The sequence below is a fragment of the Motacilla alba genome, chromosome 2, assembly GCF_015832195.1.
Source record: "Motacilla alba alba isolate MOTALB_02 chromosome 2, Motacilla_alba_V1.0_pri, whole genome shotgun sequence".
Classification (NCBI taxonomy): Eukaryota; Metazoa; Chordata; class Aves; order Passeriformes; family Motacillidae; genus Motacilla; species Motacilla alba.
The window spans coordinates 61,728,664-61,753,169 of NC_052017.1; the positions used below are offsets into that span (position 1 = coordinate 61,728,664).

The 24,506-nt window shown below is 41.3% G+C and overlaps 1 long non-coding RNA gene across 2 annotated transcripts in view; it reads left to right on the forward strand.

Moving 5' to 3' along the window:
• The window catches only part of LOC119697902, a 72,840-nt gene that overhangs the window by 41,776 nt on the left and 6,558 nt on the right, over positions 1 to 24,506 (forward strand). For both annotated transcript variants that reach the window (XR_005255992.1, XR_005255991.1), the window contains one exon: positions 3,195 to 3,395. This is a non-coding gene — a long non-coding RNA (uncharacterized LOC119697902). The remainder of the gene's footprint in view (positions 1 to 3,194; positions 3,396 to 24,506) is intronic.

Here is a 24,506-nt window from a genome sequence, read left to right on the forward strand (position 1 = left end):
AGCTCTGCCTTCCTTCAAATAAAAACTTATGCCTGCCTGGGAGCTGCCTGGGAGCCTGCCTGGGAGCTCCACACGAACCTAACACAGACAGCCTTTGCCAGATTTTGCTTTTTTGCTGGTAATTGCTGTCCCTCCCCGTTTTCACTGTGTAGTTGGTGTTTGTGCCTTGGTAGCTGTCGCTCACTTAATTTACACTATCTCAGGAACCTGTCAAACTGCACTGGAGTGATTGTATTGATTTTGGGAGGAGCACTAAAAGCAAATTAAACCTGAACAAAATTCACTCTTTGGTGAAGAAAGCATTGCCGACTTTAAAAGGACAAGATTCCACCAGCATGTAATGTTTTATTGGGCTCTAATGAAATACTTCGGAAGAAGATTTCCACTTCATAAAGCACTTCCAAAACATTGATTGACCTTCTGTTTTGTGGACCACTATAATTTTTCTTTTTGCAAACCAAGTTCCAACTGTCCCGCAGATTTCTTGCATCAAGAACAAGAAAATGAAGTATGTAACAAACCTTGGACATTGTGGGAGGTACAGGAGATTTCTGAAAATGCTAAGTCTGATTCAGATCAACATTTCTAAAGCCACGGCTTCCACTGAAGAGGTTCTGTGTGCTTCCCTTGAAAGAAAGAGGAAAGTCAGTAGTTTGCAATTGAAGTAGTGCTAATTTTCCAGTTCAGATTTGTTTTCTGCTGTGCCATTCGCCAGATCTTAAATTGCAAGTAGATGAGTAGAACATATTTTATAATTAATCCAAATTGAACATATTCATCATGCTCTGGAAATTGTAACACAGTTCTGCCCTTCTTTATCCTTTTTTGTTTGTTTTCTGATTATGTGGGTATGACTGAGCATTGCTGGTCTGCTCTGGAAGTGACTTGGCAAAATGCCACTCGCTTGTCACTCCAAATCTGATTTACTGACTAGCTGAAGGATACAAGCTTTGGTGAAGTAATTCATCCACAGATGAAACCAAAGTTAGGCAAATAAGGGCTCCTCATGAAAGAAAACCTATCTTCCTTGTTGCTGAATGTAGAAGCTGAACTTTTCAGGTGTGGGGATAAATCAGAACCAAGTACAGAGATAAGACTCTGGTGAAATGTTGTTGCCTTTCTCACGTACCAGGCTTTTGTTTTGCTGTGATGAAGATAGGGAAGCTCCATTACCAAGGCAATGCATGGACAAGACGAGGGTTTAGGTTTGGTATCTTCCTAAAAATACTGGGCTTTTTGTTCATTCTTCTGAATAAATGGAAGCCAGGAAGCCAGGGCCATTATTCAGGCAATGCATGGATTTGAGATGATTCTGTGTTCTTTGATGTTTGAAAACTAAGTTGGTAATAACAGAACCATCCAATTATGTAAAAATCAGGAGCTTGAGGGTATATTGAAGCCCAAGTGAAACAAATAGAAAAGAATGTCTAGAGATAGGAACCATTCAGTGTCCATGACTGGCTTGGGTTCCCCTATTGCCAAACCATTTCCAGTCCTCAGGACTGGCCTAATATGATTAGATCACAGCATCCCCTATTTCACAATATATACTTACTGAAAGACACTTGTCTCCAGTTGAGATTTTTTTCTAATATGTTGTGGTTTTGAGACTGCCTTGGAATATTTTATATAACATCAGCCACTGTGCAGATTTGTCTATTGTACAGTAATTACTTAAATAGGGGATTTTGTATGCTACAGCCAGTGATTCATGAACTGCAGGGTATCTGCAAAAGCAGGCTTTCATTGGGATTATGGGATGCAAAAAGCCTGAAGGTTTTTGCCTTTGATAGCAGACCTGCCATGGCATCCACATAGGGTTTGTCTAATAAATTGTATTAGTGCTGATAACTTCCCTCCCCCATCTCCTTACTATTCTGAAGTGTTTCAAAGAAAACTGTTTCTGTGTGAATTATTGCTGTGGCTATCATTAAAGCATGTGTTCACCATGCATGCTGTTGACCATGAAGTATAACAGAGTAGTTGAAAAAGTCCTTTAGAAAATACTTAACAATGTGAAATTTGCAATTATGTGATTTCTAACTAGAAACAAGGGAGCTGTGGAAAGTGTGAGAAAAAGAGCACTGTTCGATGTTCTCAACGTCTTCAAGAGGATGTGGTCTCTTATTGTCCATCAGTTTAGGGTTAGGTAGCTAAATCTCCTACCTGCTTTTAGAAATACTCTCAGCCACTGACAAAAAGGGAGCTACTGATTGATTTAGGGCATTGTCTAATTTAGCATATTGAATTATTTCAAGCCCACAAGAAGGAGGAGGATATGCTGATGACAGCATGTTCAGGCCTGTGTATTCAACCAATGTGTTAGACTAGGGATCCATGCCAGACACAGGTAAGCCTAAAGCTTTTTCCTTCTGTGAGATCCAGCAGGAACTGGGCAAGAGGAATCATAAATATTATGATAATGGCTTGCTGCCTGATAGAAATACCTAATTTTTCCAGGGGATAGAAAGTTTCTGGTGAAATTTCCTTGCTGAATTTTCTGTCAGTCCATTTCTAAATCTCTGCATGTTTCATGTCATAAAGACAGAAACAGTTGTGTCGTAGTGGCTCGTGAGTTTTAATTATAGCCGGCAGAGAATTTCAGACATGCTGATGCTTGTTTTTATGTTGGGATCCAAATGGCTGCATTTTGTTTCCAGGGGCTGGGAAAGATCATTTTCTTAGTCATATTTCTCTGAGATCTAGAGCTGTGCAGATAAAAACAAAAGCGAAAAAGAACCCTTAGTGCTATTAACCCCCTTTCTTCTGAAGTCACCGAAGTTCAGATTAAGCAGCTCAGTAGAAAGTAAATGCAAGTTGGAGTATGTAAAAGCAGGGTGCATGTTTGGTACCTGAGATTGTTCACTGACTTTTATTGCCATACAAAAGGGTCACATCAGACATTAGCAGCAAGAAAATTCTAGATGTCCCAATATCTATCCACCCTTGCTCATTTTTGGCTGTGCCTGTTTCAGGCTGCCTAGTGTGCAGCAGGTTGCTTGCTATTTTAAAAACTCAATAAAAATAAGAGGACAGCAAGCAGTGAGTGTATAGTTATGCTTGTATTTTGTATGTACAGACAGAGCTGTATATCCTCAACTGAAATCCTCTGTTCAGCAGAGGTTCCCTGGGTTAGGTGCTTTGTAAAGGTTTGGTTTTAATGTCCTGTCTGATTCTACTCTCACTATTCTCAGCTCTATTTTGCAGCACTTGGCCATGCAAAGTGATGCTCCCAAACAGGGCATTGGAGGAGACTCAGCTCAGCAAAGCTGCAGGTAGAGCAGAACTCGTTGCCACTGTTTTCCATATGTTCCTCTCTATGGGGGCCTGACTGGACCTCGACCTGAGGAATACGCAGAATGGAAACTTAATGGAGAAGCAAGCCCCACCTCCAGGTATATGAGGCAGCCAAACTCTTTTGTTCTCATTCTCTCATTCTCTTTGGTTTAGAAAGTTTCTGTCCTGGGGTAGGAAGGTAGGAATCTCTGTGTGCGTGTGTGAGTGTGTGTGTGTGTGTGTGTGTGTGTGTGTGTGTGTGTGCATACTACAGGAAGCACATTCATCCCTTGTTCTGCTAATTCCATGAACACATGTAATGCTCAGCCTTAATCTGCAGCCCTCAAAAAAACCCTTCCCCTATTTCCTTTTCTTCTTAATTTTTAATTAAAAAAATTCTGTTTTACTTTAAGTTAGTTCACATTGGTTAATCATTTTAGAAATGTTTAGGGCTGGGATTGTGAAACCTTTGCTGGCAAGAGTTTTTCCCCTGGAGTCAAGGAGACTACTCATTAGCATGACTACTTGCCAGCATGAAGGAGGGATGGGATTCACAATCTGGACGTTTGTAGTTTTAAAAATATGTCTCTATTTAGCTGATTTGAGCAGCTGAACAGGGCTAGTTATGGAAATCAGGCTGTCACACTTGGTGTTTTGCTTCAGAATGCATCTTTGGTGAAGAAATGCATTTTTGCATAATACATGCACACACCACAAGTTTAAACAGTGTTTTAGTTATCTGATTGGTGCCTTCACTTTCACCTACAAGCATTGTGTGATGCCCAGCAAAAACCAAGTCATTTGTTGATAAATCCCTGCTCTATACCCCTCTTAGCTTACATACAGTGCAAAAATGTATGTGGGTCAGTATTGACAGAAAAGCCATTATGGGCAAACTATGCCAACCTCTTGGATGTGGGTAGTGCTTGCAGGACATCTGTTTATGAGCCCAGTGGGTGGAGGGGGTAGAAGGTGAGGAGTTGAGTATGGTTGAATCTGCAGGACATGAAGGTGGCATGGCTGTACCTCTTGTTCCTGCTCGCAAGAAGCAGAACTCAGAGGAAGGAAATCTGGCTCTGTGACAGAAAACCCTGTGCTTTATATTGCACCGGTTCCCTACTGCGAGTCAGTCATTCCCTCTTTTTTTTCTGAGGACAAGTGAAACAATTCTGCTTCTGCTCTGCATGGCTAACAGCAGCAGTGACCTTCAGGCTTGCCACTTAAAGCTGGTGTGGGATCAATCCAGGGAAAGTTCAAAACAATGGTATCTTTCCTTTTCCCTGCTGCTTCTCCACCCCACTCTGCTACGTGTCTCCTCTGCAACCATCAAGTCTGGGTACTGGGCTGCTGGAGCACCCGAGTTCCCTTTTCTTTCTGCCTCTCCCGCCACCTTCCACAGAGCTGACAAGGGGATTTTTCACCTCCTCACTTTCCTTTTTCCTCTTTGATTAACTTTGGACCAGATGGCCAGTCCCCAATCTCTCAGCATGCATTTGACTGACAGGAGCCTTTGATAAACCTCATAAGAATGAAGTCATCTTCAGGTCACCTCCTCTCCCTGGCCTTTAGCATCCCACACATACCACCATTATCTGCTGAATAGGAGACAAAGGAAATTAGCTCCAATTCCCTATCATCCCCATTATTTTCACACTGATTTAAACAATGAGGCAATGAGATGCCCTTCACTTTCCTTAGAAAGGTACAAATGTCAGCTGTTAAGAAATGCAAACAAGAGGGTTCCCATGTTAATGGATGGGCTTCTTTGTAAAGCCATGAAGTGGTAAAGTGGATTTATTCACCGCCTGCCTGGAAAATGCTTAACACACTTCTAAACAAATTCTTTAATGACTTTTATTTTATACACAGTGTGGAGTGCTTGAGAGGTCTCATTGTTTTGTTCTGGATATGTACAATGAGGTGATATACTGCTCTGTTGTTTTTCCATATGCAGTTATCAACTGAAATCTTGGAATCTGAATTCCCTGATATACAGAAACACTTAGCTGTATATAAATCCGAGTACTGCAATGTAGGAAACTACCTCCAGTTCCAAGTGAGGAAAAAATTAGTATACTCTGGACAGAGGACCAAAGTGCATGAATCAAAACATCAATTCTGCAGAGATTTGTAAATAGCAACCTCATATTCACTTCGCTATTAACATTTTATCTGAGAAGAAAAATAACAGTACACCTTAGGAATTATTGCCTGTGGGGCATTTTAGGGCAGACATGCTAGAAAATATCTGTGAAAATATTTATTTTGATGTAAGTTATTTCCCAAGATTGTAGTCTTCCACTTGAATTGATTTGACTGTCAGTTAATTCTGGTTTTTTAGCAACTGAAAGCGTCGGGATGATTGGGCACTTGCATGAAAACATTCTCCAGATCACTGGCACACCCAAATACATGACAGGAGATTAAATCATCAGTGGTCTCCAAATTAACACTTGGGAAAACTGATCCATAACTTGGACAACTATAAGTGGTCCACCATTAAAATATAACTTGTTTTTTTCTTCTTTGCTTACTCTGCCTAGTAAAGCAGTCAGCATCTTGCCTCCAAAATGGGAGCTCCTACAAAGCCATCTCCTGATGTACACTTGAAAAGTCCCACACAAAACTGTATTTATATATTCCTCACAGCAGCAATGGCACTGGGAGCTAGAAACTGGGAGCTGTATTCATATTGCCCAGTATGAAACAGGAGCAAGGACAGTGTGTCAGGTCAAGAGACCGGTGAGCAATTCTGCACACCTTGCCAAGTTGCTAGACCTTGGCTTCCTGTGCAGTCAGTGGAAACAAAAATCATCTTGGTACCCAAGTCAGGCATGTAGAGAAGTCAGTCCTGCCTGCTTGATGCATCGTGACCCCTGCTCCCTAGAAGTCTGAATCACTCTTTGCTTATTGACCTTAGATGCCACTGTAGTGGGGGTTTCTACATTAGACTTACATTGAGCAGCCTAAATGTGGTGGCTCTGAAAGTGATGGTCTGTGAAGGCCTTTCTGTTGTTTTAAAGTCCTAGGTGGTGTTTGCCACACCCCTTTGGCCACCGATGAAGTCTGGTCTTTTTTTTCACAGTGTTATCACAAGTACCTCACTTCACCAGTGGCAGAGAGAATTCAGATGATGAATTGTCTAGGCTCATTTATGCTTCTGGGCACCCATGTCTACCCTTTACCATGAACTCTGTGTCTAGAGAAGGACTGCAGAATTGGAGCATGAGAGGACATCTAGCTTTCAAATAAAGGCCCTCTCCATGTGAATTCAAACATACTCTTGCTGCTAAAGGAGGATGTTAATAGGGAAGTCAGGCAGAACCTATATTGTTTTGCTTGGTGAGTCTTTTTTCTGTGACTTCTGTTACTGGTATAAGAAGATCCATTCTGTGGTACTGCAGTAAATGATTCCCATTCCAAGCTGGGCACATGAACCCAACAGAATTCACTAGTTGAGAGAAGTCTTCAGAAAAGTGAGTTAAGCCTAATTAAAGTATTAATTCTTCAATCATTCCTGCAAAAATGAAAAGAAATTTTTTCCTTCTTTTTTCCTTCCAGCTAAAAAGCTTCCAGTGTGGCCTGTACCATCAAAGTATTTCGACTGCTTAGCACTTACTCCTTGTTCCTCTTTCCTCTATATTCCATCTTATGGGGTGAACCTGAAATCACCACAATTTTATGGGTGCTGACAATAAAAGGATAGTCTCTCAAGAACCACTAATTCATGTTACTTTTTGGAGCATTTGAATAGCTAACACAGAAGGCCAGATGCTTGCTTCCATTTATCAAGTCTTACCTTCTTCATGCTGTTGTGTTTCTATCTTGATCTGAATTTCCACCAAGTTGTCTTTTTTCTGACCCTTGACAGTCAATCCCCAGCCAGTAAGCTGGCTGAAGATGGGCACTAAGCTTAGCCAGCTAGAACATGGCACAGGAACAGATGGCTTCTGCCCCAACAGCCTCAGTAGTATTTTAACACTTCTGAAGACACCTTTGCACTGGTAAGGGTGGGAAGCTCAACACATTTCCATGCATCCTGCTGCACACTTTCTGATCAGAATCTGGAGGAGGAATTGAACTTCTGGCAGCAGTTATGAACTTGGCAGCCAGTCAGTTTCTTTTAAGGACCCTGCTGTGTCAGGGTGCAGATCAAGGTGCAAAATGAACCCGCTGAAAAGAATATTTTCCTTAGATAGGGAAGAATGAATTGCATGCAGCTAACCTGTGGCAGGGATTGAAAGCCGTCTGCAGTACTTTTTTTTTTCTAAGCACCATTCGCTCCCTCAATTTGTTTTTCTCATGCAGCCTGTCACTACTTGGTGTATTTGTCTGTCCATCTCTGCACAGGAATGGACACACCAAGAAGATGGACTGATCTACTGGCACCAACAGAGTGTGACTTAGGTTGCATTACAATAGAAACTCGAACCAAACTGAAGAAGCAAGGACATGGCAAAGCTTCTAATCTCAAGGTTTTGACTTTTGGGGATTTTAAGCAGAAGTATTAGCAATCTGCAATTCAAAGTGAGGGGTTGAGGGTGGGGGGCTTATGCTTCCCATTTTGTTTTTAAGAAGGTCACAGTGAAAGCTTGTGATTGAATATTTTGCATGGAACTGCCTATGACAAAGAGAAAGACGAGGGGTTTGTCAGAGTACTATGAAAAGAGAGAAAGATCTGTGTTAGATTTTTAAGGTATATTTGAAAGAATGAAATAAAAAAAATGCTTTCAAATCCTCAGGGACTTTGCAATTTATCAAGAAAGACACATTCTTCCTAATGAAAGGTTACTGACCTTCATGAATGTGACAGTTCAATTACAGCCCATTCATATGCAGAGCAGTCGTTGATAAAGGATTTAGGAAATGTGACTAGCATAGCAAAAAAAAAAGGGGGGGGAATGTCTAGAAAATTATTTTTTATTGTGGAGGAAGAAATATAAATAAGATTCAGTCAGGTAGTAGAACCTTTTCTTCTCTGGCCCAGCAACCCATTAGATTTGCTTCAGTGAATACATTGACTTTTTCCTCTTCTTTTTCTACTAATATTTCTGTCTTTTTAATCCTCTGAACTACTAAACCTAACAAATCATAAAGCCCTCGGGGTGCTGAGATGCAGGGTTTCAACCATTTTTTCCCTCTGACTGGCAGAGAAAGCTGGAATGTGTCCTAATGTTTTTTTAAGTGCTTGAGTAGTATTTAAACTCTTAAATGGATGGAAAGTTAAAGCAGCAGCAAATGCACATGCACATACATGTAACCCCCCTTCCTTTTCCTTCCACCTTTTCCTCCCCCTGCTTCCCCACACACACTGAGCTTGGCCTCTCCAAGGCTGTTAATAGCCAAAGCAGATATTGGCTAGACTCTCTGGAGCCAGCCTTCAGCCAATGGAGTGTGACACCTGTGAGCTGATGTTTGTTGAACTCCTCCAGGTGTAGGAAAGATGCTTAAATTGACATAAGGCAGGAGCTGTGAAAACAGGCAAGTGTGTCACTCATATATACACACAGCTCCCTGGAAGATCCCGAGGCCAAGTTGTTGCAAAGAGGCTAGAAAGAAAGAAAGACAAAAAGAAATAAAAAGAAATGTTTCCCTTGCTTTGAAACAATCCCAGATTATCTGTTTATCTATCTGCATGCACACACACTCATGGATTTGGGCCGATGCGCACATAAAGCGTGCACAGAAATAACTTGAAGTACACATGTACAACCCATCTTGTGTCTTAAGGTGAAAGCAGGTTGAGCACTTGTGGAGTTAGATGAGCAGAATCCTTTGAGTAAACCCTCTTTGCAGGTGGTCCTGGATGGAGAGGCTGTGGTGCAGGCTGAGCTCTCAGAACCTTACATCTACACTGGGTCAGGGTTATATGGAAGGCATTGCCTTCCAGAGAACAACAAACAGATTCCCTACTTTAACCAAGTGCTTGAATTCAAGAGCAGTCAGGTGGGTGTGAAGAAGTGCCAAACCTGCCTTTGGAAGCAAGAGCCAAAAGGTACTTCCTTGACCCTCTACTCAGTATCTGGGAAATCGCACTGCCCAGGCACAAGGCTGAGATTTTCTGCACTGCCCAGGCAGGGAAGAGCTGCAGGGACTGACACTGTGAGATCTCTGTTATTCTCAGAGGAGCAACTGCAGGGACCAGAAGTCAGTGCACAATGCCTTCTACTTCTGTTATGGCCATTGATGTTTTTCAGGAAACCAAAACCACTCTGAGTCCTTCACGTTGCTGCACAGTCTGTCTCCCCTGCCTAGTTTCCTTCCTGGATAAATTTCAAGCCCTATCCTTAGTGGATATTTTGAGCACTTTGCTGACTGGGTGCTGAAATTTGTATATGTTCTCAAGAAAGTTCCAAGGGGCCTGTTTGGAGGTCCTGTGGTTTTTCGTGAGCAAACACCCATTGGTATTGACTGCTTTATGGTCTCTCAGCCTCTGTTGGCTCATTTGGGTTTAGGTGATCATTGTGGAGGAAAGAACACTTCCTTGTCCTTACTCTAATTTTAGATCAAGGGCTGGCATGGAACTGGCTTTGGCAGCATCGAATGATAATGTCTCATAGCAATGTATACAAATAAAGTAATCAATCTGTCTTTATTGGTACTTTCAGATGACTTTGAAATGCATAATTGTAATGTATTGAATTATGGAAATCATGGTAGATATTACAAGCATCCCTTTGGAATGGTCATATTCTTACTTCTCTTTTAAGCTGAAGTTCATCTGATCTTTTTTGAAGGGCTTTTAAAAGCAGAATTCTTTGTTCTCCCTTTTGTTTGGCACCTACCTGAGACCTTCATGGGGGTGTTAGGAGGCCTCAAGAGAAATGAATCCAATCTATTCCCACAAGGTCTGTTTCCAAGAAAACCATTGATGCAGTGCACCAGGCAACCAAGCATCTGTCTGGGACATTCAGAAATTTTTTATAACCACCTTGCTTTTCTTGGTGCCCAGACTGCACTAGAAGCTCTGGGCAAACTCTGACAGTCAGATGACCATCTCCCCTGCCATAGCTTTTAGTTATCTCATAGGGTAGCAAGACTACAATCAAGGCCCTTCGAGAACTAGAGTTTTCTAGTTGTATGTACACCACTTGCTTCTAATGTTGAAAAGGAAAAGAAGATAAAGGGATTGAAAATTTGTCATTTTTAGGTTAAGACCTCTTTGGAGACTGTCTGTGCTGTCAGAGTAGTCAGGGTCACAATCCAGCAGAACAATTAAACACTGAAATTGGAACATTATTGTATCTGAACTGAGGACTGAAAAAATTATATTTAAATGGAGAAGGTACAAGAAGTAATCCAAGTATGTTCTATTAAATTCTGTATGTCATTCCTCAAATATATTTTCTACAACCTGCTGTGGTCTATTTGGACTATGAAATTATATAAAGGATTTACTGGAATCCATCTGGGCTAACCTTTTTGCAATGTTTTGTCTTTGCCCGTTGTAGATAATGCATGCCATCTAAGCTTGTTTTTTCCCCTGTAAGATCCCCAAAACAAGACTGTAAAACATTTGTCACAGAAGGGTTCTCTTTTCACCAGTAGTAAAATCTATTTAGTCTATTTACCAATGGCAATCTTATCAACTCTCATTTTTAGATACCTTCATTTTCATGACAGATTTTAATATTCAAACTGAGTTAAAAGCCATCGTTACTGAATGCAAAATAATAATTATCAGTAGCAGCAGCATGAGAACATTTCTGACCACATTAGCTTTGCTGAAAAATGAAGACTTTGTTTTCTGCTTACATTTAATTGGCAGGGTTCCTTCAAAGTTTACTCTTGGCCCTGAGACTTGAGAGTGCAGTCAGGCATGTGGCTGAGAGCAGTCCTAATAGGCAGGGCTGCATAACCTCACCAGCTAAAGCTCAGGGGCTGAGAGGGGGGTGCTCACCAGGGGGAAAACACAGTGCGCTGACGCTCAAGCTAGCATGAACTTTACATACTGCATGCCTTGCTGATTGATTAAAAATGTAGTCATCCTTAAAGGCAAACCTCCTAAGGACTTACAGTAAGTCACAAATACAAAGATGGTTTTATGTTGTGCGCTTTTATGCAACAGACTCTTTAGGGATGAAGACTTTGTTTGCAATCAGTGCCAGTTGGTTGGTGGCTCCTGTTAGCTCGCTGGTTGAAGCAGGTTCTCCTCAATCAGTCCACGTGGAAACCAAGCTGCACCTGAGCAAACATTGGAAGGTGGAGAAAGAATTGCTTTCAGTTCACAGCCACAAAAGTTGGAGTGACTTATGCATGTTCCAGTAGGGAAAACTCTCTCTCATGGCTGATTGTTTGATAAGATATGGCAGGCATTAATTTTAGTGGGGCTCGTAATCATGAATTATTGTATGACTGGCCCCCTTCTAGCTGGATTTTGAGGTGTATCTGGAGGAAAAACACTGATCAGACTTTGTCTCTCAGTTACTCTGGTGCCCTCAGTCAACTGGTATGAGATAAAGCATTTGCATCCATACTCTCTAGACAGCAAAAAAGAGGGATGTGTGTGACAGACCATGAGCATTTTAGGGTAGGGTTAATGTCTTGTAGCCACAGTTTCAACTCAGCCTGGAAAGCATCAGGGACTGAATAGCAGGTCAACATGCAAAAGCACATTGGGACCAGGGTAGGAAAATGGCCTCTGAGGGAATACTCATACCACTCATAGTGACTGGATCAAACTATTGATAGATTTCCTTGTGTGAAGTAAGGCTGAAGGGAAGAAAAGGTTTCTTTTCCAAGCAGATGTGATGTGCCAGCACTGCGTCCTGGAACTCCAGTTTCAACATGGGCATAAATTCTTTCAGGTGCTGTTCATTAAAACTGTGGTGAAGGAGGTGAAGGCACAGAAAGTTGAGTGTTTTACTGTTATTTGTCTGGCCTAGTGCATACTCTGCCTGTTAGAGTAGACACCGCTCTGCCTAGTGTCTTACAACATATTGATAGGAAGGACTGGATCCAGAGAAGGCAATGTTGGCTCACATTCACAAATGTTATAACTACATGCGTATATATGTCAAATTTGAAGTATTTAAACAGACCCCAATTCTTGTGTATCAAAGTGTCTAGAAAACACATTTCTTCAAAAGAACCTTTTCTACTTTGGAAGAAGCAAGAAAAATAGTAACAGGCAAGATATATTACAAAATCTGGGCCTCAATCCAGGAAAAGCACAAGTTTCCAAGATCCTCACATTTCTACATTATGGCCTATATTGAGGTCAAACCTTTTTAAGGCGCAGATTTTTCTTCTGGGTACTTCAAGAGGAAACAATGTGGGTTCATTTCCGGTTTTTTTTGGTTTTTTGTCTTTATGGTGAGTAAGGGGATCCTAGCATCCCATTTGTTTTTTAGAAGGTTATTTCTTCTTTTTTATTGCTGGGTTCTATTCTTGTCTTGTTTTCTGGTTTGCAATGAGTCTTGATGCTGCTCTTAAGGGTTAAGAATTGTGCATTTCCCTTGAAGAGGAAGGATACTGAAACTTTAACAGATTTTCTCCAACATGCTTTTTTAGCAATCAATGAAAACCTATGAGAGCTGGAAACTTCTGAGTGTTTGCTCATCTAAACCATGTTTTTCTTCCCTTGTAGTTCATAATCCTACCAGTTTTCCTACAGTCTCACTATGCCAATGAGATAATTAAAGTATGAATTATTATTGTCAAACAAGGAAATAGCTGGAATACACTGGAAAAATATCTCTAAAATAATTTTAATGAAAGTTTAAAAGTTGAGAAAAATACCCTATCCTTTTATCTATGACAGAGATGGCCCTTAAAGATTGTTGTAGGATAAAGAAAAATCTCTTCAGTGATTTCAGCAGTTCATTTCTGCTGATCACAGGAAGGGAAGGTATAGCTGAGAGATTGCTCTGCTCCAGCTACCAACCCCTTAAGAGAGCAAAGTAGCAGCAGCACAGGGTGGTATCCAAGGTTACTTTCCAATCTGTCTCTTGATTTCCTTGAGGGCAGTGCTGGGGTGACTCCAGATCAGGCCTGTGTTCAGCCTGCCAGGGCAGTGAGTCCTGCCCCACTGGTTTGTACCAGGTAAGAGCAGCTGTATAATCTACTCCTGTCTGCCCTTGACCTTGCTGTGTAGACAGCGATGAAAATCCTTCCCACTCATCCCCATGCCTGCCACAGTTAATCCTATGCATTCACTCCTTTTAACACTGCATGTGAATACATGCAAACGTCATTATTGAGGTCCCTTATTGCCTGTGAGTGCAAAGAGGCCCAAGGGACTTCATGCAGGGGCACATAGTGACCATTCAGTGGTGCTATTAAAAAAAGAGAGGTAAAATATGATAGAGGTGGATGTCTTTCCAGCCAGCCAGCTGGAAAGTAAACATAGTCTTACACTGGTGGTACTTTCAAGTTTTGCATGAATTGCTGACTAGGAGTTTCATGTGGCTGCTCTATTATACATTAGTAACAGATACATTCCATGCAAAAGCAGGCTTTGTCTGTGCCCAGACACTGTTTGAACATTTACAGCTATTGACAGTCTGTGGGACAGCCAGCTTATCCTTATTTTCAGACAGATTTCTGGACAGATAAAAGAGGACATGTTTGGTGAAACCAGCCCCTAGAGCATCTGTAGAAGCCTGAATTGCTGCTAGTAAAGTCCAAGGTAAAGAGGCAAAAGGGCCTTTGCATGATATCCACAGATGTTTAATTCAGGTGAGATGTTCAGGTCCAAGGCACATGCACACACATTTAGGGTCCAGCTCTCTCCCTCCAGGGCCCCTAGGGCTGATCCTGGTCTGGGGGCAGTACAAAGATAAGGGCTAGTCAGGGAATAGGGAGGGAGTGGCTCAGGGACATAGGAACAGATATAGGAACAGGGGAAAGAGCCAATGGGACGTACCAGCTTTGAGGGAAGCTTCTTGGGTCTCCCTAACTTAGGGGATGCTCCCCACAGGGTCTCCACAAGCATCTTCAGTAATCTGTCAGTTCTTGGCCTCCTGTCTCCCATTTCAAGGACAGGAGGCCAAGACTCCACTGTGTCTTGGTGTCTTCTCTCATGCAGTTCTGGAGTGCCCCGGAACTAGTCTGCCTTTGTTCCATGCATCTCCTCTCCTGTAAGGAAGGCCAACAGAAGGAAAAAGGTTAATAGGAAATGGGTTGTCCCATGATCCCCAGTGACTGGAGTAGCCCTGCAACCTTGCTAGGGACATCGAAATTTATAGTAAAAGTTGAAGTGGTGCTGAAGATTCAGTCTTCAGGTTTTAATTCTGGGTACTTTCCAGGGTCAACTCTCTGCATTTCCATAGAGATCTTGTTGTTCCCATTCATTTTTTTCCCTGGCCTTTTCTTGAATTAAGTGACAGCAACTACTCTCAGTGTCTCACACTGAGTAAACTGGGAAGTCCATGCCTTCTGCTTCATATCAAAGTTTGTTGCCCATAGAATGAAAGATAAGGGGACTTGTTTTTGGTTTTTGTGGTTTTTTGGTTTGGTTTTTTTTTTGGTTATGGCTTTTTTTGGATTTGTTGGTTGTTGGTTGTTTTTTTTTTTCTGACAGAGAATGTGTGGGTAGGAAAACATCTAATCTGTCAAACTCTTCATGACTAATAAATATTAACTGCTTCAAGTATTCTAATTATCTCAATTTTTTAAAATCTGTGGCCAACTACTTAAATATTTAACCATCTGCCAAAAAGCACTCTTGGAGGTTTATTCTGCAACATAAAGGCACTGTTGTTGAAAATGGAAACTTTTAATATAGTGTTTAGATTATTATGACATTGACTTTTTTTTTCTGCTAGTGAAGACAGTGTCTTAAATTTTGTCAGGGTCTCCACATAGTGACACTCCCAGTCTCCTCTAAACATTCCTCCATTTGAATGTGCTCAAAGATCAAATTGGCAGAGAAAGGTTTAAAAACGCCCTGTGTTGGGATATTGCCCTGTTGGTTAATCCATGTTGAAGGCAATGGAGCTGGCCACAGGATATGCCCATTGCCTCTTCTGTGTGATGCAATAACCAAACACAGTAGGATGCAGCAGAACAAGAATAATGATACTTATTTTCAATTCAAGCTTAGCAAAGCAGATCTATGCCAGCTGGGCTTGCAACTCCTGGTCTCTCACTTTCACTTTCTTTTGCATTCTTTGCTTCTCTTGATCTGGCAACGTCTGTAAGACATTTGGGGGAAAAAGGGAGACAGAGAGACTTTGAAATCCCAGGTAGCAAGTAGGAACAATCCAGACAGCAGGTGATATTTCAAAGCTTCAGGTCAAGAAGAGTCATCAAGCCCCGAGGCCTTATATCACTTCAGATCCCCAGAAATCTTCTGAATTCCAGAAGCTTCCTGACCTCTTTAAAGGTAATAATGAATAATCAATACTATATTTGATCCCTTGCATAAAGGCACTATAACAAATGGCAGCAGGTCTTTTGAAAGAAAGAATAACATTTTGATCTTACATTGTAAAATTGCCATTCTCACGACTACCTCCTGGCTCATAGGCTTAATTATGTAATGACATCCAGCTGGACTACAAAGGGCTCTTGCAGAAAGCCAGGCTCCGCTGGGAATAAAGTGCCTGAAAGGAAATGTTTAGGTTCAGAGATTCTCTGGAACAAAATGATGTTTCTGAGGAGATCCTATGTTGTATCACTTTTCTGGTGTTCTACTTAGGACAGGGCAATCAAAACAAGTCTATTTTCATTGCAAGAGGCTCTGATTTTTTTGGGAGACAGTTGCACCAACACATGAATAAAACACTGTTTTATTCAGATTCTCTGAAGTGTTACAGAAGTGATGAATGTAAATTCCCTCTTTTCCTACCAGTTATATGTAGTTATATTTGCCTCCATTGTTATGTTGGAATTGTCTACTTATGGACAAAAAGTGAATTACACCAGCTTGAGCTGACGCCTCACTAGTCAGGGAAAGTAAGAATGTCTTTTAGCTGCGGCATAAATGGTGTTGTGTTACAAATGTCTGAGCACACATGGACTTATGATGTGCATTTGTTATCCAACCAAGGCAAGGAGCCCTGCCTAATTGAGGAAGAAACCCTGGAGAGGTAACTGCCTCTTTTCAAGATGTTGAGGTAGAATTTCCTTTTTTTCTTTTTTGTTTCCTGGTGAAAGCTCCGAAAATGTTCATTTTATGAGTTAGGACACTGGGATGCCTGTCACATTGGGTAGTGTTTAAATCTGAATTACATGTGGGACTTGCATGTCTTCCTTGTTGTCTGGGTTGGGATATGTACATCTTTACTGATTTATATAACAGTTGTCTCTTATACATCATGAAGTGCTAAGTATGTACAGCCTTGGGTCTGGAGCTTGAGATTCCAGCATTCACACTAACAGTGCACCAACAGTGTCCTACAAAGCTGTATTGATCTAGACAGGGACTTCATGCCATTCCTGCCAGTTGCAAAGTCCATTGGTGCAGTGCTGACTCTGGTCCTGTGTTGTATTAATGGCTGAAAGCTCTGAATTCAGTGAAGAGGTAGAGCAAAGCAGCTTTGCTTCCCATCATTTTTTTGGCTGAGGATAAGGACTAAATGATATTTCACAAGCAGTGATTTCACAGGTTCTCCAGATGAAGAGTCCTGCTTTTATCACCTTTAATGAGACTAACAATTCTGTGCTGTGCTTACGAGGTACAGCAATTACTTGTAGGTGACTTTCTTCATTTTTCATTCATTCTGCTTGGAACTCCCTAGGTGAAATACACTCCCTGGGTGTATTGTTACAACTCTTGTAGATATTTCTAAATTTGTAATATAGACAGAACAGTTTTCTAAGATCAGAAACCTAGTTTTTCTAAGTCTTAGGGACAGAAGAGCTGACACCAAGTCTGGTAGACTCCTGTTAAATCACATTTGAATCATGCTCTGCTCTCCCAGTCCCATGTCTCCCTTGAGTGAAGTTTGCATCCGTATCACTACTAGAAACAAATACTTATGGAGGCAGGTATTGCATGGGAAGAAAGTACAGCACAGGAACAAGTCCTAATGTTGGACCAAAGGTCTTTGTAGTTGGTGGGAACATGTAAAATGACTTCACTGAGCTGCTATTCTGGCACGGTTAACTTGAATTTCTTTGAGCTTTTCAGCTTCTGCCCAAAGACAAAGGCTCCATAGCTGTTACCATTCTCCACTGACTGTGCTGTATTCTTAGCATGCTCTTTTCAGTCTCTTGACTCCAGTTTTGTTCTTTCCCTCTAAAAAAACTAGTCAGATCTTTCTCTGTATCCCAGATCTTTCTCTGGGATCTCCCAGAAGGACTATCTTCCTAAAAGATAGGTATGCAAAAATAAAATGTCATAATCACAGAAACAGAATGATGACAGAAGAACGAAATGTAAAATGTGTCTAATATCTAAGCTGTGCAATTTATAATTCAGTGTTAATTTTCTCCTGTTTCTGAATATGCTAGGTTTTTTCTTGCCTTCCAGTAAATTCTGCTATTCACTGTCAGGTTTTATGTTTATGTATATGTGTATTTGTGTGGGGGTCATATATATACATGGATTGGGGTAATATATAGAGAAAGATATGCCACAATTTGCTTCAAGGTAAATTTATTGTGTTGCTGATAGCTGAAGTAATAAATGGAGGGAAATTAATATATAAAGAAATGGAGTTATTATTGGTTCTATGAGGCCAAAATAAAGGAGCTTTCTGTTTCAAAGAAAATTCCATGACTGTGCATTTAATGAACTCTTGAAAGTCAAGACACCAATGTGGTGGAATGTGTTGACAAGGAATGTAACCCTCTTTCAACTGGTGATAGATTTTCTGTAGATGGTATCAACAGGCACAGCAGAAATGAGATGCAATGTATTCCTTCCCTGTAAGAGTTGCAGCTTTTGACTTCTGTGACTGAAATTTTTCACTCTCTTTTTGCTGCTTTGCTTGTCTGGTTATGCTACTAACTTCATGGGAGCTTTTTATTTAGGGTTGATTTACCCCCTCTCTACATTTTCCCTCCATCCCCCAAGACCCCAGTATTTCCTTTCATGCTTTGGCTGAAAGTGTAACTTTCTGACTGTCAAGCATAGCCAAAGCAAAACTTCATCTAAATGTTAAACAAAAATCCAAGAGGGCTCAGTCATGTCCTCTAAGTCCACATTCAAGGCTCTGATCTGCATGGTTCTACCTGTCTTGAAGGAATCTTTCCCAAGAAATAGCCTTTCCCTTCTCTGTGATCAACAGTGATAAAACATACCCGGCTTTTCTCTCACCCTGCCTTGTCACCTCTCTGAAATCCTGTTTAGACTAAAAGAAAATTGCAAACAATCCACTGAAGACAAGCTTCTCAGTAAATAAAAATGTATTTTTATAAGAATAGGGATAAAAGAGTTTAAAAAAGTAAAACATCCTCCATTCCAAGCCTTTACATTTTGAAAACATTGATTAAATTAGTTTTTCACAGTTTTACCAGCACTACTTTTAAGCTTGCTTCCCACGCTGTTTTGCAAGTTACTTGCCGACTACTCAGGGATACAAATCCTCACCAAGCCTGACTCCTGGTGCCTCTGACAAATGCTCATGCTGTGAGAGAAGGAAGAGGCATTCGGCTGCTCAAGATTGAGCAGGCTGTCAGACATCCTCAGAGAAGTTACCGTGAAAAGAAACTCCAAAACTTTGTTTAAAGTGAGGGCTGTTAATCAAGGCCTTGATGCTCTCATTAGACAGGGGAGGAACCATTTAAAGTTGGGAAGCTGCAGTATATGAAAGTCATGAAATCGAACTGAATGCATCTTTTGCCAGCTGGTTTCACACCCCCAGTTGGCAATACACAAAGGTTTAGAGGGGGAATTAAATCCATTTTTCAACAGATATAGCTATTTTTGTGATTATCATATAGATTCCATGAGCTGCACTTTGGTCCTATCAAGACAGGAAGGCAGCTGCATGAGAGGTGGAAAGAGAGAAAATGATAAAGATGAAATCAGCACCAACAGCTATCATGAGCAGGGAAAGCAGCGTTGGATCCCAGCAACAATAACTTTGCAACCTGGTTTGAATGGGCCTGATGGGATGCTATAATGTAACCTATACTGAACAAGGTACGTGGAAAGCTGTCTGACATGGGGCTCTATTTCAAATAAAAAATACAGATTCCTTCCAGGCTCTAATTGTTTTTATTTTTGCTTGTTTTGCTCTTGGGGCTAACATTGCCTTCAATAAAATGAGATTAAAAAAGTAGAGTGAAATAACACTCTAAACCAGATTCAAGCGAGAAGAACTTGAAGGAGAGATTTCCTCAGCATCAGTCTTTAAATCAGCTGAAAGGCCAGAAATAAATGTGACTGAAGTCACTCATTATTCTATGGGGTACAGTTCTGTTCTAATTTGTTGTTTTGTTGTTTCTTGGTTTATTTGTTTTTTTTTCCCCAAAAAATCACTGGTCAATGAAGTATTATTAGGATTGGAGGTGGTTATGGTCAGGAGACTGCTGCCTCCTCCTGAAATGATGACTCAGCTCCCACCTTTATCAGCTCTGGGTGCAATCGTACCCTCCAAGCACAACCACGTTTCCAACTGACAATAAATTTTTTTGTCTATCAAAGGTCAGGACCAATTCCTCAGCTGTGAACTGCAGGAGTATAAATACTTTCTGGCAATTGAACTTTTGTGGTCTGATACGTCTTCCTAGCCAAAAATTTTGGCGCCTGCTGTTTCTGACGGCAGTTTCCCCAACCCCTTTTGGATTATCAGAAATTCATCCCTGTGCAATGAGCACATGTATCTCTTGTAGTCCCAGTTTAAGTCCTGTTGTGATTATTTAAGAAGTGCCTGGGAGCCTTGTAGGGACAAAGTCATGGGAGGAGCTAAAGATTAGTTTCTATTTACTGCAAAAGGTCCTTAGAAAGCGTCATAGCAAAACGCCCCTGTCAGGAAAGCAGAGAACTGCAGCACTCCAGCTGCCTCCCCATTGGTCTGACCTGAGTGCTCAAAATGGCTCTGGCTGCATAAACAGGTGGCAGGTCTGTGTTTTTTTCATGTTAAAACAGAGAAAAAGGAAGTTAAGAAAGAAAGAATAAAATAAAAAAAAATGACCCGTTGAAGCTCTCTTAAAAAGTGTACTGATTTAGTCAGCAAAAAGTGAGGAATACCCATAAAGTCCAGGAAGTGGTCTAGTGCTTACTAAATAATAGGGAGAAAAAAATGCTTTTCTTTCTCATAAATGGCATATCAGACCTTGAAACTTACTAGGCTCCCTTGTACTACCCAGTTTTTCAGAATGTCCAATGTGGATTTGTTCTATTGAGAAACAGAAATACAAATAGCAGGTCATGGTTTTAGAGGTCGATTTTAGAGACTTCTTTTTAATTCTAGCTAGACTCTAGAAAAGTCCTTGTTAGGCCAGTCAGACTCTAGAAGACTCCATTGATTTATCCAGCAAAAGGGAAGGCAGATATCCACAGTCTCTTGTTGCTGTCTTGCCAGTTATTGAACACTATACAAAAAGTGCAGATCAGTAGTACACAACCTCTTCAGAGCCCATGTGTCATTCTGACAACTTTCCAGGACCAAGGGGGGCAGGCCTAATCTGCATACATATTAACATAAATTTACATAGGAATTGAATTGGAGATGAATGTGCACAGTTGTTATTATTGTGTATTTACAATAAACTTCACTGTAAGTGTTGACAGCACTTCACAAAACAGAGAGGAAGACAAAACATTCTTTGAGAGTCAAAGAGTAAATGAAGCACCATTTTCCTGATAATGGCTCTTCATGGCTTCCCAAAAATTTGATATGGCCACAGGAATTGAGGAATGCAGCTTTGAGGCTCCTAGATGGCAACTGCACTTGCATGAATGGCAAAATAAATCTGATTTTCCACAGATAGGAACTTGCTGTGGTTTGTGGTTGGAGAGACTGATTTTTTCCGGGACAGAGATAAGGATGATGGAATTTCTGCATCCTCCTCCAACACTGTATTTCAACACCTACTTTTTTACTGGTCTACATGAGTTCCACCTCCCTCTGCACTGTGAGAGGAAAGGTTTCACTTATCTCATGATTTTGTCTGCTTGCTGTTTATACACTGGAACTGGCATTTGTGAGTCAGAGGTGTGTTCTGAGCATGTGCTAGAAGAGGGGTTGCAACTGCAGATTCAAGGGCAAGATGGGGAAAATATTTTATCTCTTGATATGGAAGATTCAGTGCTGCACAAGAGGATTCCCAGTATGACTCTTTCATTCTAAAAGAGGACCCTCTCTGAAAAGACTTTTAAAGAGATTAATTTTTGATGTGAAGCAGAATGAAAACATTCTAAGGTTGATTCTTTCCCCCACCAAAATTAATCTGCAATGGCCAGTGACATTTAATGACGTGGCCTGTAGCATCGCTGGCCATAGAAGATCCTGGAAAAAACTCCAAAATGCCAACACAATTACTGGATAAGCCAGCCTAACAGACCCAGAGGGCACTGCCAGAAGAAATATCCCCTTTTACTTTCAGCCATGGTGACGCTGTGCATTCATTACCAAGGAGGTGGAAGAACAGCATGATGTGCTTGGATAAGTTGTTCAGTGTACTTGTTTTAGACCATGGAGTTGGCTTTAATTTAAGGTTATTACACTCAATGCCTTTTCTCTTTAGAAAGTGCAGAATAACAAGGAAAAGGATGTCCATGTCTGGCACAGGTCTCTCTATACTATGTGTTTGGGGGTAAAGTTGTTCAGGATAGGGAGAAAAATTAATTCAACCTCAAAAGCATACACCTGTCAGAGCAGATAAATCTGATTTAGACCTAGGGCTGAATGTGGCAGCTCAGGAAACATTTGTATTAGAACTAAGTGGATCCCACCAATGTTTTGAGGGTCAAAAGTGACAGAGGTATAAAACAGAGTAAGCCCTTGCAATGCTTATGGGAAATGTACCAATATGGTTACCTGGTGTTCTTCAGAACATCTTTTGGCATGACATCCATTAGGACCTTGGGATTGAGAAAAAGTGTGCGTGAGTTGAAGCTCACAGTCCCAAGCCTTTGCCATGGAAGATAAAAGAGTTCACCCTGCATCAGCTACTGCTCATATGTGAGTCCTTAGCCTGCGGTGAGTCTGAAGTACTGCAATTTATCCTAAACTTTTTTGACTCCAAGTTATCTCTGTAAGCCTAGATCTGAAGACAGGGACAATGGCCTTCTTAAATATTTCTCCAGAAGGTGCAACTTTAGGCTGTAACCAGACCTAGAGAGACAGTGCACTGATATGGTAGCACATATGGTAGCACATTCTTGGTTTAGAAAAACTTTTTTCAAGTTTTTCTGGGCTATTTGATTTGTTTGACTGGCATATGTCTCTTTGACAAGTTTCTCTGAGCTGATTCAAAAGCTCATCTTTTGTACCGTATGATTCACTTTCCTATTGGTACCCTAAAAAAGGAGAATGAAAACCATCCTCTTGCAAATCTTGTGACAAATGTTTGCCATCCTGAAACATGTTAATACCTGAACAAGAAATCATAAATAATATTATCCCCATGAATCAGAGTGTCCCAACTCAGAAATTTTGCTTACAAATCTTCTCATGAATTATTCAGCCAGTTCCAATTTTGGTGACTTGCTGAAGAGAATCTAGCTCATAAATTGATAGATCCTAAATTGGGTCAGTGACAGGGTAGATTATGAAAGGACTTTTACTGCCGATTCCCAGGTCCTATACCCTGCTGCAATAAATACTCATTTTTTTATGGAGTGTGAGAGAAATCCAAGAGACTGGGAAAGCTTTGGTTTGAAATACAGTATAGACTAGTGGTAGAATTTCCTGGGAGAGACAGGCTCAATTCTCTAGACTAAGTCAGACAGAAGAGGGAGCTGAAACTAATCTCCAGCCTCCCCAGGGACAGATCCAACTGCAAATAGACAGGAAGGTGGTGAGATTTCCTCCAGGTGCTTTCTGAGAGGCACCCACCTAGGAGACAATTTCTGGGAACATGAATGTGGGGCAGAGGAATGCTTAGTTTGAAAGTGCAGATACAAGCATCAAGCTCCTTAGAGCCAGGGTATCACGTGTCTCCAGCAACTGCAACATAAGATAATTCCATCCCATAATGTTAAGCATCTGTAAGCTTAGTTGACCAAATGGGAGGGGTCTGGAAGACCTAAATTTTAATTCAAATGTCTGACATGGCAGCTTGTTACTTTAGCCTGTTTGGGAGCTCAGTATCATGTGCTTTTATGCTTACTATCATCTTTTCAGCTCTTTCCCCAGATTGCTATTTTGAGCCAACCTCAGTACCCACAGAGGGCTCCATGACCCATCCACCGACTGCTGAGTTTGCTATGAGACTAACTGCAACTCTGAGCCTGGTTTTTCCCTCCCATCTGGCAGCAAAAATGAACTGCTGCTGACTGAATGACCACTGATTCTCTTGGAAGCAGAGCAGTACAAACAGCAACAGCCAACTCTGTCACCATTTGTGAGGATTTGTAGCTCGGGCCCTGAGACATCTGGCTGAGATATTTACGCAGTCCCGTATTGCACTCACTGAGGCTCTGCGTTCACATCTGGAGTCTAGACTGAGTGACTCTATGGGCTGGCCTTCGAGCCTCTTACAGCTCATGTCCCCCTTGTTCTCCAGCTTGGTCTTTTTAGTGCTTTATTCATTTATTTATTTGCTGTAGGTGCTTCTATCTCATCTCCGTAGACATTCCTGTCACAGCCATGTGAGAGATTTAGGGAGGAATGGCAGTGACTGACAGAGAGCAGGTGAGAGCAGGCAGGAAAAGGCTGTGCTGTGGCAAGGCACCACTTCTCATGGGTGCAGTGGTGGGGGATGCCTGAATCTTGTTTACACTGTTTCTTTTGAGTTCTACAGCTGTGCTGTGGGAAATGACAATGACATTGCTCAGCTACACAGTTTGCATTCAGCACACGTGGCAGGGAGCAGGGGTTTCTGTAAGTTTTTAGAGGTGGCCAAGTGGTTGAGCCAGGCCCACTACCCTGGGTTAGATCATCAGGGAACTGCAGGTACCACCTGGGCCATCAGAGCTGTTCTATCTCAAGCTGGTTGAAGTTGGTCCCCATTCATTTTCTCAAGCCTGAAAAGGACACGGTGGTTAGTATTCCGTAGGCCAAATGTAATGATCTGAGACATTGGCACAGGCGTAGTAGATGCATCACAGGTCTCTTGGGAGAGACTTAGAATTGAAAAGAGACATCTAGGTTTAGAAAATTAATCCCTTCAGTTAGTCATATGTTCTGTCTCTGTGTTTAGTTTTGTATAATTTTGAACATGGGATG